Consider the following 17,174-nt stretch of genomic DNA (forward strand, 5'->3'; position numbering starts at 1 on the left):
GAAGGAGAGAGAAGGAGAGAAAGAAAAATGCACCTGCTGTGGATGAGCCAAGTAGATAATTTTGATTCAAGGTCAAAAATTATTTTTAGCTAAACTCATCTTCATCAGTGAATCTGGTATAAAGATCAAGAATAAACATTGGACTGTTTATTTTGTAGGCAGTCATATTATATGAACAAATGTGGCTGACTGTTCATTCTAGATACAATGAATTTTCAACTTCTAAGTATTTTGCATTTTTCTAAAGTGTACTTATGGATGAATTCTGCTGACATTTGATATCCCTAAATAATTTATAACCAAAAAATAACGATAATAATAAAAAAAAAAAAAGAAAAGAAAATGCAATCCTGATAGTATTCTGCCCTAGTTCTTCAGCACTCATTTGTTTTTAACATCATCTTCACATGATGGATTTTGATGTGTGTTTCATTAAGACATTTGAAATACATTTGAAATTCCTCCCTCTTACTTGTTATTCCCTTAACCCATGACTGAAGATGTCCCCACAAGAAAGGTAATAGAGGTCTCTGGTGTTTCTGAGACATACAGCACAATTTTATAGCATGACTTGTATCAGAAAGCTGAATAGATGCCAGATATTTGGAGGCCCAAATGTACCTAGGTAAGTCTCAGAACTGTTGCAGAACTGTAATTAAGAATAATGTATGGAGAAACTCAGAATAATTAAATCTCCAAACAGCAATCTACTTTCCCAAAACATTAGGGTTCATGTGGTATGTCATTTTATTTTGACCCCAGCACCTTRGTACATACAATCTGCTATCTGCTGAAAAGATTCCTTTAATAGTGCCAGCAAAATGTAATTAGAAACATATTTATGAAGTAAGATTATAATGTGGATACTATTTTACTTTCAAACTATCACGTACAATTATCCTACACCTTTCAAACTATCAATTCTTTGGGCATCTAATCTAATTTCTGATACAGACCAATATAAAAAATGTTCTAACATATTTTAGTCTTTTCTCTAAGGACAAAGTGGAGAAGATTAACAGATTGCTAAATCATAAGGCCTGCTAAGGTTGAAGAGGTACAGTTTATGTACCGGCTTCTGCTTATGGTTGTAGTATAAGATAAGTTCTAGCCTTTAGAGATCACTTTGAGATTTCAAGCCTATATAATAGTATAATTAAGTCTATGAAACAATATTCTACTCTTAAGAAAAAATACTAAATATGTGGAATAGAGGAAGTTTTTTAAATCTTGGAAAAACACATTAATAACATTCCTGAAGTGTTCCTGTTCTTTTGTTTGTTTTTTAATAATATGATTTTTTTTTTTTATTGAAATGTCACATCTATATGAAGAATATACAAACCATAAATAATTCGGCTTGCAAGTTATGCCAAGGATATCTGGACACAATAATAGAAACAGCATAGCAATTTACTTTTTCTAAAAATTTGCTACTCAATTTCTCTGGCCAATTTCAAAATCTCTTATTTGCTTTTAAAATCTGAYTACTTAAAACTCTTTACTATTTATTCCTGAAACCTCAAGATCCAGAGAATTTAAACACAACATGCCAAACTAATTTCTGAAGTAACTCCACAGGAGAGCTAACCCTGAGGTGAATTAAACATGACATTTTATTGTTCTGGTCATCTTATAGAGCAGCCTTTTTTTTTTCATTTATAAAGCAATATAGTTTAATATATTTTTCTTGTCCTCAATCTTGCCTTTGAATTACTTTAATAACAGCTGCAAATAAGCAAAGCTCATATGATGGTCCTATTACCTACTTATTAGCTTCAGATCCCACAATGGATTGTACAGCATATTGGCAAATATGCATTTCAGGGGACCAGATCTGATATATACATGCAGCTCATATTAACATAAATGAGAAGCGTACACAGCATATCTCATTCAAACATCTTGTATGTAATGCAGATAAATGAAAGACAGTTTACTCCATATTCATAAAGGTATTGGACAGAAATATGCACTCTCATGCCTGGACACGTGGGAAGAAAAGTTCCGGATTCTTTCCATTTCATTCCTATTTCAAAGACATACAAATCCAAAAATCCATACAAAGCTAAAAGCACAAGAAATAACTAGAGACTTTGGGGGCAGGGTATCTCATTATTTCTGAGACAAGTTTTTGATTTTGCCAGAAACATAAATCATGACTGTTAAAACACTTAGCTGATCTGTACAACTCTGCAAAGAAAAATATTATTTCAAGAAAATGAATTTTATAATATTTCATCTTAACCTGTTACCCTTTGTATTTCAAAGAAAAATGTCAGAGCTTCTTAAGCTTTTAATGTCCATCATTCTCTGTTTGGTCATGTCTAATATCTTAAGCATGGTACTATTGAAGTCAACTGTACGACTCATAAATTTTGTATATCTAATTATATGTAATGCTGTGTAATGCTTAAAAACTGTTATGTAGGTTTAACTGACAAACCTAAAGACAGCATTCATCTCTAAGAAAACAGAGAGAATGACAGGATTGTTTAAAATTGTTTCATAACAATCATCAAAAAGGAGAGGGGAGAGTATTTTTCCTGTAAATGAATTTTGTCAGTCTAGTCTGTGGACTATTGTTTGTTAATTTTGTAAAAATGCTTAAGAAATTAGAATAGATTTTGAAACTAAGATCCAGCCAAACTTCTCTGGTGTAATACTCAGATATAGTAAACAATTACATTACATAAACCAACCATCTGAGCAGAAATGATAATTAAAGTAATGCACCGGTGTGCTTCATTGATTTATGAATTTGTTTAATGATTCCTGTTAGAACAGCAGAAGCCATTACGCATTCACTGATTTTAAGAGACACTATATAGTTGTGTGACCTTTCACTAAACAAGAAAGCTAATATTCCTGAGTTATCAAAGAGAGAATAAAAGAAGTATTATTGTGAGAAAGTTTACAACAATTTGAAGATAACATTCCAAACCCATTAATTTTTCTCTTGAACAAAGTTTTTACTGTTTTTCAGACTACCATTCAGAAATGACTTCAGGAATTTGCCTAGTCAGTGCTTGCACGACACATTTTGCATAGCAAGCATGTGGGGTTCCTGTCTGAAACAAATAAAAGATAGGATGAATTTATTTGAATTTGATTCAACTTCAGCCCAAACAAGTAGCCCAAGTCCTTGCCTGAATCCCTACTGAATTACTCCTGCTCACTGGCATTTGGAGTGCCCATCCAAAATGAGAGCTCTGCTGTGGGAATTGGGGTTAACACATACAGTGAAATACAATCTCTGACCCAACGCACTTATGATGTAGGCAGACAGTTGGGGAAAATCCAAGCATACAAATAATAACTTCCTGCTGAAATCCAGGGAGATTTTACCCTCTGTTTCAAGCTAATTCTTAGTGATACCGAAAATCTCACCCACAAAGAATAAGCAAATATATTATCTTGCTTTTATGGAGATGGGAAGCTTAAATAGCAAAAGATGAAATACATTATCCAGCTCTTTGCAGGAAGTCTGTGGTAAAATTTATGAGTCTTGCAAGCAAGGTCATAGATTTTTGCAACAGGTCAAAGTACCTATATCCCTGTCCTGGACATATATATCCTGTGCCCCCAACTGTTTGGTGAAGAGGGTTTTTTCCCACATGTAACACGCATCCATTAGTCCTGGTGAAATCTACACCAAGCACTGAAGTAAACAGTATCAAATACCTTCAAACCTTGACACAGCAGGAGGTATCCTGAAAGTAAGGAAGGAGGAGTCTTTTAAATTAGCTGTTGTAAAACAAATGAATGGGTCCAGAGGGTGCATTTGACATTTATCTGTGTATTTCCTTGCTTTTGTTTTTTTCTGTCATTGTCCTATCATTCTATTCCCCTTGATTTTGTGTAAACTTCCTTGTTTGTTTGCTTTTCTGATAACTTGTAGAGTAAACTGCTTGCTCACAAGAGCAAATGCAACTGGGGGAAAAGGCAGCAGGAAGGGGGATGTTTCTAGTTGGAATACTTTCAACAYGGCATCATAGTTGTTTGTGACTTTGAGCACTGTGAAACATTAGTTTGTCTTCCTTTCTTTCCTTCATTTTCACATTTCTCTCAAATCTCCCAAGCAGCTGATAGAAAGAATCTCCTATAACACTAAACACATTTCCTTATTTACTGTTAGATCTACATTTTCACACTTAACAGAGATTGCAAATGTCAATATATCTTTTTAATTGAATGTGGAACTTGTCACATCAGGTTATAAGTCTCTTGGAAGTACCAGCGCACATTTTGGGCTGAGTTGACACTTCAAAGTGAGAGAACAAGAATGGAAAATTCTTTCAATTGCAATGAAAACATTCCTTCAGGTTTCAGTCCAAGGTTATGCCTTTTCTCTGTTTATTTTGTTTGCCAAAATCCATAAATGGCTTTCAGAATGACAATGTGATGATCTAGAGACCAGTTCTTCATCTTTTCTTATCTTTTTATTATTTTAGCAGCTCAGTTGGCTCAGGCAATGGACTGTTTTGTATGATTACTGAAATCAGAGAGCCACTCTGAACTTCAGAGAGGAATAATCTGTCAGTTCCTAAAGGTGGACTTTGATTTGTCCTATTGGTAGCTTTTTATCATCAGCTGAAGACATTGCCATTCACATTTAGTAGATAAGGAACAGTAAAGTGTATAGGTGCAAGCATGGGATGGTCCTAATACAATTGTCTTGAATCTTTTAATTTCAGTTTGTAACAGATATTTAATTGTCTTCCTATTAGTGCTCCTTAGTTTAATTATTACTAAACAAAAATATTAAAACAGAATAAGCAGGTATAATGGATATTTGATGCACTCTCAAGTATGGATACACAATAAGCATCATCCTTCCCACCCTTTGAAATACTGATAATGAAAAAGGACTGTGCTACTGTAAACTGTTAAAGTATTTAAAAGATGTGCAATGGAGGTAGAAGAATGTCTGAAACTAGAGGAAGAAGTGGGAGAAGAAACAAATAAGACAATTCCTTTACTACAAAAGTGTCTAAAATATTCTCTTCACAGTGACGGGAGGAAACCTTCCSTGCTCCGCAAAATTTCCTGCAGCTCTTTGGTTATGGTCCCAGCCTTAACAGCAAGAGCCTCACAGTAGCAGAAGTCTTTTACACTCACAGCAGATGTAGTGCAAGGGAAGTTCAGGAATGCTATGTTCGGTTTGGGTACTATCTGGTATTGTAGATATGCAGATCCAGAATATTAATACAGGATTCAAAATATTGCCCATCAATTGTTTCGATGTGAACTCAAGCTATAGTCAGTAGAAGTTACACATAGCTCATTGCTTGTCTTTAGACCACTCTCAGGTCTTATCTTGCTCTTACTCATAAGACTCCTACTCATGCTTATCTCTACGCACTGTGAGAAGTSTGACTGAAGGTAGGAAGGATTACTATTTTACTGCATATCAAGTTAATAACTTTCGTAACTTCTTGATGGATCACTAAGCAAGCAGATAAGTTTATCACCATTACTGGCAGTAATTGGCAAACTCAGCAATGCTGGTAGAGACCACAGTAAGACAARGATGCTCTTAAATCTAGCAATAAAATCTGACTGAGATTTAGCTTTGGAGAACAGTTTGGAAGCAACGTTTTGAGTGAAAGCAGAGTATCAGTGTGAGTCTGAAACTTATTCAAGCTGTCAATCTAGATGACTTGTGTTGGTTAGCATGCCTAGTTTTATTGCTATTGCTTGTTTGCATGTTTATCACAATGTAGGCCTACATTTACAAGCACACGCATACCTCATTGTATGTTTGACTCTTGTGAGCAATTTCCCAYGATCAAATGTAATTTAATTGCACATCCCAATTAGTTTGTGCCATACAAAAGCTTGAGCCATTGACAGCTGAAGTTGCTTTATGCTTGTCTCCTTGCAAGCTTCCTCAGCTCTGCCCTTGTTCCCTTTAGGTAGTGGTTGCTTCTGTGCTGCTCTCCAAAACAGACTGCGGTGCTGGCAAGCTGCTTAGATACCAAAAAAAAAAAAAAAAAAAAAAAAAAAAAAAATCACCTAAGTAGGTTTGTTGCAGCAGTAAAAACAACTTAATTTTAAGGTCTGACATTTTACAAGCCAGCAGCCTTATGTAATCAGGAACAACACGACCTGCTTCCCAGATAGCAACTGCTCTTAGATGTCCGGAGCAGTAAATGAAAAGAAAGTTTAGTGAATATGATGTAAAATATTAAGTCAAGGAGCAGTGAACCAAAACAGAAAAAAAAAAAAAGTCTCCTGCTAAATAGCAAAATTGTGCATACTGATGAAGGGAAGAGATTTGGGAGATTACTGTGGAAGAAATGTTGATGTCTTCCACTGTGTGCCTGCATTAGAAAAGAGAAATATGAAGGATAAACTGACCCTAGAGAGGAGGATGCAAAATAACACAGAGAACCAAGCTGTATTAACCACAATCCAGTTTAGTATAAATTTGTCAGGGAGCGCAAAAGGCTTTAAGGTAAGATTACGACGTTAGGCAAGGTGCATTTCATAAGCAGCATCTGCCAGGAGTAGCGGCGGAGAGCATGTTGCACTAGAAATCCTGCTGAAAACAACTCCTCCTTCCCTAGTCTCCACTTGGAGAAGCTGGAGGGTGAGGAAGAACAAGAACTGAGGAAAAAATAGATGGTGATGAGGAGACATGAGGAGTAATGAGGGGTAATGAGAAGTAATGAGGGGCAGCTGTGGTTTAGGCGTGGGCCTGGAGCCTATATCCTGTCCCCTACAGCAGCTCATGGTGCCTGCTTGTGGTCTTCTCTGTGTGCAGACTTGTGTGTAGGTCATCTCTGTGGCAAGTGGTGAGTCTTTGTGGTGTTTTTCTTTTCCTTTCTCTCTGGATATGCAGCAGCCCCATGGCTGCAGAGGGTGCGTGTGTGTGTGCACATGTGTAAGACTGCTCCTGAGCTGGAAAATGGTCCATGGGCATGAGCTGAGGAGTGGCTGTTTCAAGCCAGCCATGGTGGCCTGAGCCCTCTGCTGTATCAGCTTCTGTAAAATTCTCACTGAGGTGATGCTGAGGGCAGCTGTAATTGTTGTTTTCCACTTCTACAAAATTGCAGCCTGATTCACCCATGGCTGTGGTGTTGAAGGAACTTGGTATCTATTTAAGAGAGAGGCATTTGCCCTGCTGGCATCCTTTGCCTGAGGGAAACTTGAGGAGTGAGCCCTCTTCAAGGTGTCTTCCCTTCTTTCCTCTGCTGTTCCCTTATCTCATGCTGATGTTGTTTCTTGTTTTCCTCTTTACCAGTCCAGGACCTCACTTAAAGAGCGTATGCAGCATGTACTTTGGCTACTTTGGTCCTGTAGGGCTTGGTGAGGAAACACTGGGGTATTTAATTGTACTCTATAAGAACATGTATATGCATATATATTTTCTTAAGTGGGAAAAAAGCAGCAGGCAGATAGGCCCTCATGYGATAGCTCATTTGAGTGGTTTCTTGCAAAAGAGGACTTGGGGCATAAACCTGTTGTCCTCAGCTTTATCTCTTATTGTTTTTAACCAAAAGTGGGCTAATCTTCCTCACAGACTGTGCTTTAGCCAAATATTAACTATAGCCTTGCTGCTGAGAAAAACACTGTAGTCTGTAGAAATCTGGGAATGTGACTTGCTACTATATGGGAAAGTAGGGTGCTTAAAGTTTGGMCCTTGGTATACACAATGAAAACATGCTCTTTATACCTCTATTCACTTTTAGAAGTGAAGACTAACAAATGCATCTCTAGATGAAAAAGCAAAACTTGAGATAATCCCATTCTTAAAATGCTCRTTCCTCCCCAGTGGGAGCCCCTATACTTTCTTTTTAGTAAAAAACAGTGTTCCAAGTTTCACAGAATTACATGGTCRGCTGCATGGCACTGAAAACTAGCAGTATGTTTTGGCAGCAAAACTTGAAACATTTTTCCCCAAAAGACTGTTTGATAGACCTTGTTTTGATTTTTGAAGTGTCAAGGAAAGTTGAATTACCTGGAATYTCAGATGAATGTTTGCTCAAAATCAAAATGATGATGAGTTACAATTGCCTTTAAAGACATTCAAATTTTTTGTTACAAAGGAGAGGAAGTCCAACACCGCTATTAAATGCACTGCTATTATGCAGCATCATTTCATATGGTACTGCARTATATCATTTGACTGTGAAAACTTCTCTGGAATAAGTGGATTTCTTGTATCAGTCATTCCAGCTGAACATAGTATTTTCTTTATGTTAGGTATTAACATTCTACAAAAGTAGTAAAGATAAAGTATTTACTAGATGGTTTGTATACTRGATTGTTTGTATAACTGAGCTTGCTTTTAAGTAGTTCTGGAAATAATTAAGTTTTGTGTTCGGGTTTTTTTCCCATTTTTTTATTTATTTTACTCTTCAGGGACCTATTTAAGAAAAAGGGAAGGAGGGAAGAAGTTCCCTTCAAGTGAGATGAGCATGGAAAATAATCAAAGTTTTCAGGAGTTGCAACAGGTTGTAATGTGCAGCCTTGTGGCTGTGCCTTGTCTGTTTATTTTTTTTAAAAAAAAGCCTAGTTCCATTGTGTAGTCACAGATATTTTGAAGAGGATTAAATGAATGTAGCTTCTGTATCTCTTGAAATGCAGGATGGAATAATCTGCAATAATTGTTCAGTTGTTTGGACCTATTCAGTGGGTTTACACAGTGGAGGAAGAAGGCAGACTACTTTATGTATATTCAGTCCAAGTGTTTGACACTCATAATAGTCCAGTAAGTGAAATGGTTTCCCTCTGTGTGTTTACTATGTCTAGTTACAAGCTTTTTGGAGCATCGAAGCCATTTTAAATGCCATCCACATATAGTGAATTGAGGTCAAACAAGTTGAGGTATAGTTTCAGGAAAAAAAAAATGCTATTCCCAGGTAGATGAGACAAGATAGGATGATAGCTTTGGGTGGAATGATGGTGCCCTTGAAATTTTTCAGGATTTTTTTTTTTTCACACTTTTGATACCCCTTAATTTCCTCCTTCTCTAATCTCTCTCCCCCCTCCCCCCACCCCCCCCCAAAATAAAACAACAAAAAACTGCACTGAGCAAGCTGCATTTAGCCAAGAGTTTAGGGTGCACCTACATTTTCTGTAAGCATCTATTTTATGCTGATTTCAGCAGGGCTAAAAGTTTCTTTTGGGGAGCTTGTATGGCTAAGTGTACTAATACTTGTAAAGCATGTAGGATAACTTGTATTCAAGACGTCTCGTGTATTTTTATTCAGGGCAGGCTTTTGTTTTATAAAACAATGYACAGTCACTCTTCAAGAGGGACTCAAGGAGGGATGTCCAATTTTGTACTGCCTTGCGAGTGCCACGAAAAAATATACTGCCTTTCTCCTGCGGAGCAGCCAGCAGCTGGAGCACCAGAGCAGTTGCCTCCTCCCCTGAAGATGTAAAGCTGATGAGCTATTTTATATGAAAAGTGTGTGTGTATATATATATGCGTGTATATATGCACACTCCTAATTGGTTCTGCTCTTCTTTCTCCCTGTTGCCAGCTCTGTGCTTACATATTTTTACAGTGTCTGTCTAGAACATTGCTTTGACACAATCCCCTTATGAGAGTATAGTGAAGAGTGAAATGGAAAGATAGGCTACACTTTCTGATTTCTTATAGTTGAATGTTTGTTAGGTAGGAATGTTTAAAGGCCTCAATCTCAGAAACAGAGAAGCAATAGTAAATTTGCTTTCTTACATATAATTTCATTGGATACTAATTTAATTCTTAAGTGCAAATATCACTAAAATGCTAGTTAATTTCAATATATTTGGTGAAATAGCAGGTGGATGGAAGCAAGGGGGGGAGGGGGTGGAAAAATCTCCTAAAAACCTTTGGCGTTTTTGCTGGTATTAGTATGCTAATAAAATGGCTAGATAAGAGTCCTAAATAGTAGGCAAATCCATCCCATGTCTGTGATTTCTCCTAGTCAATATAGTGGTGTTTATTGTTTAGTGTAATAGAAAAGTCTTGGGCCTCTTATGTAAGAGTTTGTATGTTTTTCTTTTTTAAGATTATTATTTTGGAGCTTTTCTTCAGTTATTTTAATGTCGTAYATATACTTACTTTCAATTTAATACTATATAGGTTTCAGTGGTACTTCCATCTGACTCAATGTTAGAACATTGTTGTCATAAAATGCCTTGGGTCTTAATGCTGTCCTTTTTTGGTCTTTAAGCTCTACAAAAGCATTTTCTTGGCAATGAATTGGACTTCAAGAAAGCTRAACTCACTATTTACCATTAAAACCTTTCCCCACTAGCACACTTGGCTTAATAGTTCTGTATAAAGAAAAAAGGCACTAAGAATATTTTTCGTAAAATACTGAATGATGTCGTAAATCATCAAGGAAAAAGGCAAAAGATTTTCCTTGAGTAACGCAAAAATATCAATTAAAGACAGTCTGTAGGCCATATAATACTGTATGTATTGTGTATGCCTGTATTTGGTCCCACAACRTCCTTTCACTGAAATTACCTTGCACTCAGAATTTATATAGTGAGGGATGAGCTGAAGGTACTGCAGAGAACCCTTTGAYAATATGCAATGAGTCTCGCTACTGCAAACCTTGTGTTCCAGCATATCTACCTCTTGAAAGAAATAGAATGCAAGTCCCCATCTTCAAGTTAGARAAGTGCTGTATGGTTAGCAATAGACTGGGGAGCATTTACAATTTGCCTTTCCGTGTGAGCCCTGAGGGTTTGAAGTTACTTARGCAGGGGTAACTTCAGAAGTCTTACTGCCTTCAACACTTTAAGGCAGGAATCATTTGCCTGAAGATATGCATGTTCTGTAGGGTCCTGTTGAATCAGAGTTACTCCTCTACTCTGGATAGAGATTTTCTTATTAACAATGCTCTGAACTGTGCCACTTCTTTAAGGTGTTTGTAATCTTCTGTATTGTGATTTGTTATGAGAGGAGAATGAAGGGAAGATACAAGACTTTTTATCTGTTTGTGCTAAGGCTCTTTCTGAATTGTTCTCTGAACAAGAATTAAAACTTTAAAAACAATGTTTTAAAACACTTTCTTATGTACACACTGCAGCTTCTTAGCACAAGTCATGTTTTGATGGTCTAGAACAGTGTAGCCCCTCACTTTTTCTCCAAGAGCTACTTATACTTTAAAAGGTGYCTTTAAAATCATAAAGATATTTTTCTATATCTGTGTATTTGAGAAAGAATAATTGTGCTACCTATTCTGGATATTGGGGAACTCCCCCAGTGTGGAATAGTGAATTAAATTTGCAGCTAGTCTGTTTCTTTGCAGAATGAGATGCTAAACTCGCTCTCTAAACTCATTTTAAAGAGTTACAAAATGAAAAGGCAGCCTGGTTAAGATGTTGGTTGTTTCAAAGCAATAATAGTATTTCTTATTTCTTATTTCTTATTTCTTCACCTGTTTCCCAATCATAAATTACTTACTGATTGATGGTTGATTGCCATTAGAATAAAAACAAAAAAATACCCAACAAATTTCTCACTAAATAAAAATATTATAGTAGACTTTAAAAAGAGACACTAACACAATCAGTTAAACGTAATTTTATAGCATTTATGTTAGTCATATAAGGTCATATATAGAGAGAAAGAAAAATGTGCCACCTCCTGTGTAAAATGCAGTAGTTGGAAACTAGCAAATTATTCTGTGAAATCTTGCATCCATTTGGGATTAAACAATTTTATTTTCCCCTACAAAGCATTCACATGTCTTCTGTCTGGCAGAATGTATGCATCGCTATACTGGGACTATTGTTCTAGCCCTGAAAGCAGTTCTGCTCTGGTCAAATGGATGAGCTTATTTCAAAGTGCCAGTTCATCTGAAAAGCCATATGCCTGGGGTTTTTGTGTTAGGGTATGAAGGGGGGGAAGAAGGTCCAGTGTGTGTGCGTGTGTATCTGTGTTTGAATTTTTTTTTCTTCCAAGAGAAGAAACATAGCCAGACTAAATTGATTTTTGTTTCCTATAAAAGGTGGAGACTGGCAGGAGGAGGGAACTGTCTGAGAAAGTACATGGAAGAAAAACACATTAAATGAAGCATTGCTGTGATGTGTATAATTCATGTGCAGAGTATATAATCATGAAGGAAGGACTGAAGCAGGCTTTGTACTGGAAATACATAYTAAACTTTTTCCACCCCCCTTATTACTATGCCCTTTGCTCTTACGGAATTGGTGACTAGACACCAGCTTGTTCCCATTTCCAGAGCATGCTAGTTCCCCCTGACTTCCCACCCTCCCAAGCTGGAGATGTCATTGTGGGACTTGCACAGCATCTGCTATAGCCCACATGGTACTGAGAAGTTACATGATATTAGGTGTACTTTCACCTGCCAAGAAGAGATGCATAGCTTGCTTTATTCTGCAGTGAGACAAAGCAGTTTAGACACAATTTATAGAATACCTGCCAGAACCAACAAAAAAGGCTTTAGCTTAATAACATTTCCATATATTTAGGTACTTTCCTAGAATATATGACTCTAACTGGTTTCTATCTCTTTCCTTTTTTTCCTTTTTTTTTTTCTTTTTGGACTACAAATTGTATAATAGAAATTGTCCTTTGGCACATTACCAGAAGGTAGAAGGGGGGTGGAGGAGAACTGATTTATTAAAGCTTAAGACATTAGATCAGTGTCTTCCTGTTACTTTYGCTGCCTTATTTTTTTAACATAAACATCTCTCGAAAGAAAAATACCTCAATCTTAGCTGAGTAATGCTTTTTTTCCATTTACCTATGACACAGACCTTTATATTAAAACCATTCATTAAAGTGGTCTTGCACCTTAAGTAGACTGAAGTTATTGCTATCAGTGTCCTGCCAAAATGCATTGTTTCTGCAACTTACTCTTGTTAGTGCCTTGCTAGATAACTTAGGTTTTTTTTTAAGACAGAAATGGAGGAAGCTGATCTGCAGTTTACAAGTAGAGATCTTGCGAATGGATTGCTTCAGGAATGCTGTCCCACAAAGTCTTTTGAAAGATTAAGTGACACTAGTTGTTAGAGAAGTCTTTGAAGGTCTTAAAACACTATTGTGCTTTTATTAGCTACATTTTTGCTCCCTGCTCTATCTTAAAACTATATTTCCTTTGTATGTTCTTAAATGTGAAGTCTCTTTCCTTTCAAACTACATCAAGAATTGCTAAGGTCTGTTAGGCAGCTTATAGAACTAATTCTGCAAGTAAGGAGAGAAACAATAAAACAAATACTTTAAAAAAAAAAAAAAAAGTTGCTAAAGGGACCTGGAATTGTTAGCTTCATCTTCRTTCTAATATGACTCTACCTTTAGTTGTACTAAAGACATTATGATAAAATAAGTGCTAGAAGATATTTTCATATAATAAGATGCTTGTCTGATACAGTCTATCCCTTGCAAACTGAATCAATATGCCTCTGATATGGAAAGGTTTTTTCAGTGTCTGATAGTCTTAAATTACTGTAGATGGGTTTAACACTGTTTGATTTAAATGATGAAAATGGCATTTATTAAAATATTTTCCTTAGTGGGGGGGAATGAGTTCTATATTTTAGTGAAATATTTTGATTTTAATCAAACAYCGCAGTGACTAAAGCCAAACAGGCTCAGTTCTTAACTCTGCCCGCTCTCAGGGTGCCTCCCAGCCCTTGTGCTTCCATGTCACTGTGAGGAGAACCCACGAGATGGCACCACTCTGACTCCTTTCTTAGGGGTGGCATTAATCTTGTATCCATAAAAAGCCACAGGGGGATGTTGCCTGTGGGTAGAACTCTATTTTTATTAGTATTGATTTATTCATATGATATTCTAATCTTTAAAAAATTTAACTTGCATTTTGGAAGAGTACTTCACTGCCTGTTTCACTGAGAATCAGAAATGGCAACATCAAAATATTAATGAGGCGCTCTTGTCGATTGTTATATCGCTTTAGTAAAATAATGCTTCTAATCATGATTTATAGGTTTGAAGTGCTTCAATGCTTGCTGTAGAAGTGCAAGTTTTTCCATTTATTGACTTCATAAAGAGAGCCCATAAAAGATTAAGATCAACTTTCTCAAAGGCTCCAATAACTTTGAGGTGCAGTAGGTGCACGTGCTCTGTTCGCTTCTCTAGGGCTCTATGTGTGCAACCTGTCCAAAAATTTCAGTTAAGGCAGACTGAGATAGAGGCCAGTTACTTGGTCAGTAACTGCCCTCTTAAAAGCGATTTAGGAATGAGTGCTTTGTCACATTTGCAAATTTAATGTCAAGTGGAAGCTCCTAGTTGCCTCAGATATATAACTAGCTAAAAGCTTCGTGTTTTAGAAGAGTCCAGGCAAGATTTGAATTCACATATACTTTAAAAGCTTGCATCTTAGCTTATAAAACAGCTACAACTGAAAAAAAAATTATTGCCTGAAGTACTTTAATTGTTAGAAAATATTTTCTAAAGTTAAGCTGAACATAAAAAAGACAAAATTTTAGACAGAATTTCTTGATATATGTTTTCTTCTGTCTACCAAGTTTTTTAATATTCACTGAAGAGTAGCATTCTTTTAAATATGTGAAAAGTTATGGATATTTCTTAATATAGCAGAATGGGATATTCACTGCAGTTGTAGTGACAACTGATAATTTCCAGAGCTAATTGTTGTTTTGCCTTTGTAATTAGCTGCTGGACTTTAGGAGTCTGTGCCTAGATGCAGGATAAATACATGGAACTCTTTTGTCTCATTTCTAAACAATTGGTGTTTGAAAATCAGGGCAGCATCAGTGGTAGTCAATTCTTAAAGCAAAATTATTTTGTTTGGACTTTTCCTGTTAAACTTGGATCTTATCACCATATATTTAACTCATAAGTAAACCAACATCTTATTTTTTTGTGGCAATCATAACAAGCTGCATCTTGCAATATTTGGGTAAAGCAAATAGTGCTTGTTTGGTAGATGTCAGTAGGGCTGCAATTCTATTTTTGATCTCTATGCTGCTATGCAGTTATATAATTGATGATGATAAAATCCAAGGTAGGGCAATAGCCTTCAACCTGTTATTTTCATACTGACTTTATTCATGATCTATAGATTTGTGGTATGTTTTCTTGRTGGCAGTGGGGGTTAAAGCCATAATGCAATGAAAGGAAAATTTAGCGAAGATATAAGTTTCATAGTTCTGGAGAGTTGGACTTCATGTGTTTGGCTCTGGGTATTTTTTTCGTATTCTAAAAATGATTGGGCATAAAATTAATTGAGTTTTCACATGCCATCCAATAATAATTTGCTCCCCTAGGGTTCTTCTGCAACCCATTCTCATCTGTTTTCAGCAACTTCCACTCACAAATGCCAAAAGACCAACTTAATGCTAACAAAGTGCCTAGCCTAGCAGACAAACCCTCAAGGAGGCAGCAAGAATTATCTATATTAGAGTGGCATTTCAGAACTAATCCCACATTCCAAAAAGTGGTATATTTGGGTTTAGAAATCTGCATTAAATAAGCAGGAGGTAAATTTGCAACAGAAGACTTATTCTGTCCTCCCTGAAGGAGTCTGTTATTTGAGAAGCCTTGCCCAGTAATGTGATGTCAGTCTGTGGCTGAGCTGAAGTGCTTGGAAGTCCAGTGGGGAACAGATAGCATCATCTTGTTTGATATCTTTTTATTAGTTCTGCCTTTGATTTTTTTTAATACAAAGAAAGATGAAACCATGAAGGATACCTAAAGCTGCAGGGTTATAAATTTAGATGTAGACGGATTTCTCTTAGTCCCTACCCCACTTTTGTTTATTTTATTTATTTTTTTAATTCGTTCCTTTAAGTTGGTGAGGAGGCAGGAGGTAATGGAGGTGGGAAGAGTTTTGCCTACATGGCAAGGAAGCTGATGTAACTGAAGTTCAGTACTCTGACTTAGGAATAATTGCCCAATATTATCCATTCAAATATAGTTGAGCTGTAACTTCCATGTTTTCCATTAAAATATATGAAATATCACATTTCTTATCGCTATTGACTGACTGAAGCACCTCAAAGATTACATACTGCTCTCTGACATGCCTTCTGGCTCTGTGACAACATCTGCAAATGGGTTCAGGTTTCAGTTTGTTTAAATCCGAACTGAGATCTAACTAGTCTTTTCTTGGAAGTCTTAAACTCTGGGAGAGCAAGGGGAGTAGAAAGCAGTTCTTTAACTTAGTAATTTTGCAGATGCAAGAAGGCTGACTGGTTCACACTGAAGTCAGGATAAGTTAAATTTAGGCTGTACTTCGATATGAAGTCTTTGGATTCAATACCACTGTAAGCAATTTCTAGCCATTCTTTGCTGTCTATGTCCATGTACTGTGCTGTCCCCTCAGCTGTACAAGTACCAGCCTATGAACTGAACCTGGGATCTGATCTAGTTTCTAACAGATTTCTCTTAAAACAGAAAGCTGAGGAAAGGAAAAGATGGCAGAAAACTTCAACAGTTTTTTCTGCTGAGCATATAATGTTGTCAAATCATGGTCTGGGAAATAACTTTTCTATCTAAAAAGCACTGGTTGCCTGGTTCCTTAACATATTCATGGCATAGTTTTCCTAAGGAAATTCAGAAATATATTTCCTACAAAGAGAATTAATTTTAAAAATAGTAAGTGGGAAATAGGTCCTCTACYAGCTGATCCTGGCTTGATCGCATAAATCACAATCTGGGGAATGCAAGTTGGGCTTCCCAGACTAAAATATGTGATATATGAAAGGTCAGTTCTGGGAGCTAAATCCAGTTCCAGCTTATCAGTCTAGGCAAATATAATAGGATCCTCAGGAATAGTCTGTGTTGAGAGTGTTGAATGGAAACAAACCAAATAAACCTTCTCGTATGGCTCATTGAGAACACCAGGGTCTTGTGTTTGAACATCTGAGTCCTCATCTGGATTCGCTCAGTAGAATGTGGATTTATATAAGATATTGCTTATTTCCAGGAATCTTTGAGAAATTCCCTCATAGAGAGAGAAGTTCATAGGGAGCAACTCTAATCATTTTAAATATGCCCTGATTAATAGGGACCACCCTATGCCTTGCTTGTTTGACATYTAGAGATGTCTGTTTATTCCTGATGAGAGATCTCTATAAGAACCTACAACTGTTAATGGTTATTTCTAAAGACTTGCCTATTTGCTTGCCCATTTGRGAGTCGAGCCAAGTGTGTGCACAAGGAGGGGGGTCCTCTTGTTAGTGTTTTTTAGTGATGCAAATTCAAAGTC

The 17,174-nt window shown here is 36.5% G+C and overlaps 1 long non-coding RNA gene across 2 annotated transcripts in view; it reads left to right on the forward strand.

Annotated features, from left to right (window-relative positions):
- The first annotated feature begins 6,758 nt into the window (after positions 1-6,758).
- Positions 6,759-17,174, forward strand: part of LOC112946185 — a 101,162-nt gene continuing 90,746 nt past the window's right edge. For both annotated transcript variants that reach the window (XR_003249176.1, XR_003249175.1), the window contains exon 1: positions 6,759-6,800. This is a non-coding gene — a long non-coding RNA (uncharacterized LOC112946185). The remainder of the gene's footprint in view (positions 6,801-17,174) is intronic.

The sequence above is a fragment of the Nothoprocta perdicaria genome, unplaced genomic scaffold (genome assembly GCF_003342845.1).
Source record: "Nothoprocta perdicaria isolate Ctin4 unplaced genomic scaffold, notPer1 scaffold_20, whole genome shotgun sequence".
In the NCBI taxonomy this organism is placed as follows: domain Eukaryota; kingdom Metazoa; phylum Chordata; class Aves; order Tinamiformes; family Tinamidae; genus Nothoprocta; species Nothoprocta perdicaria.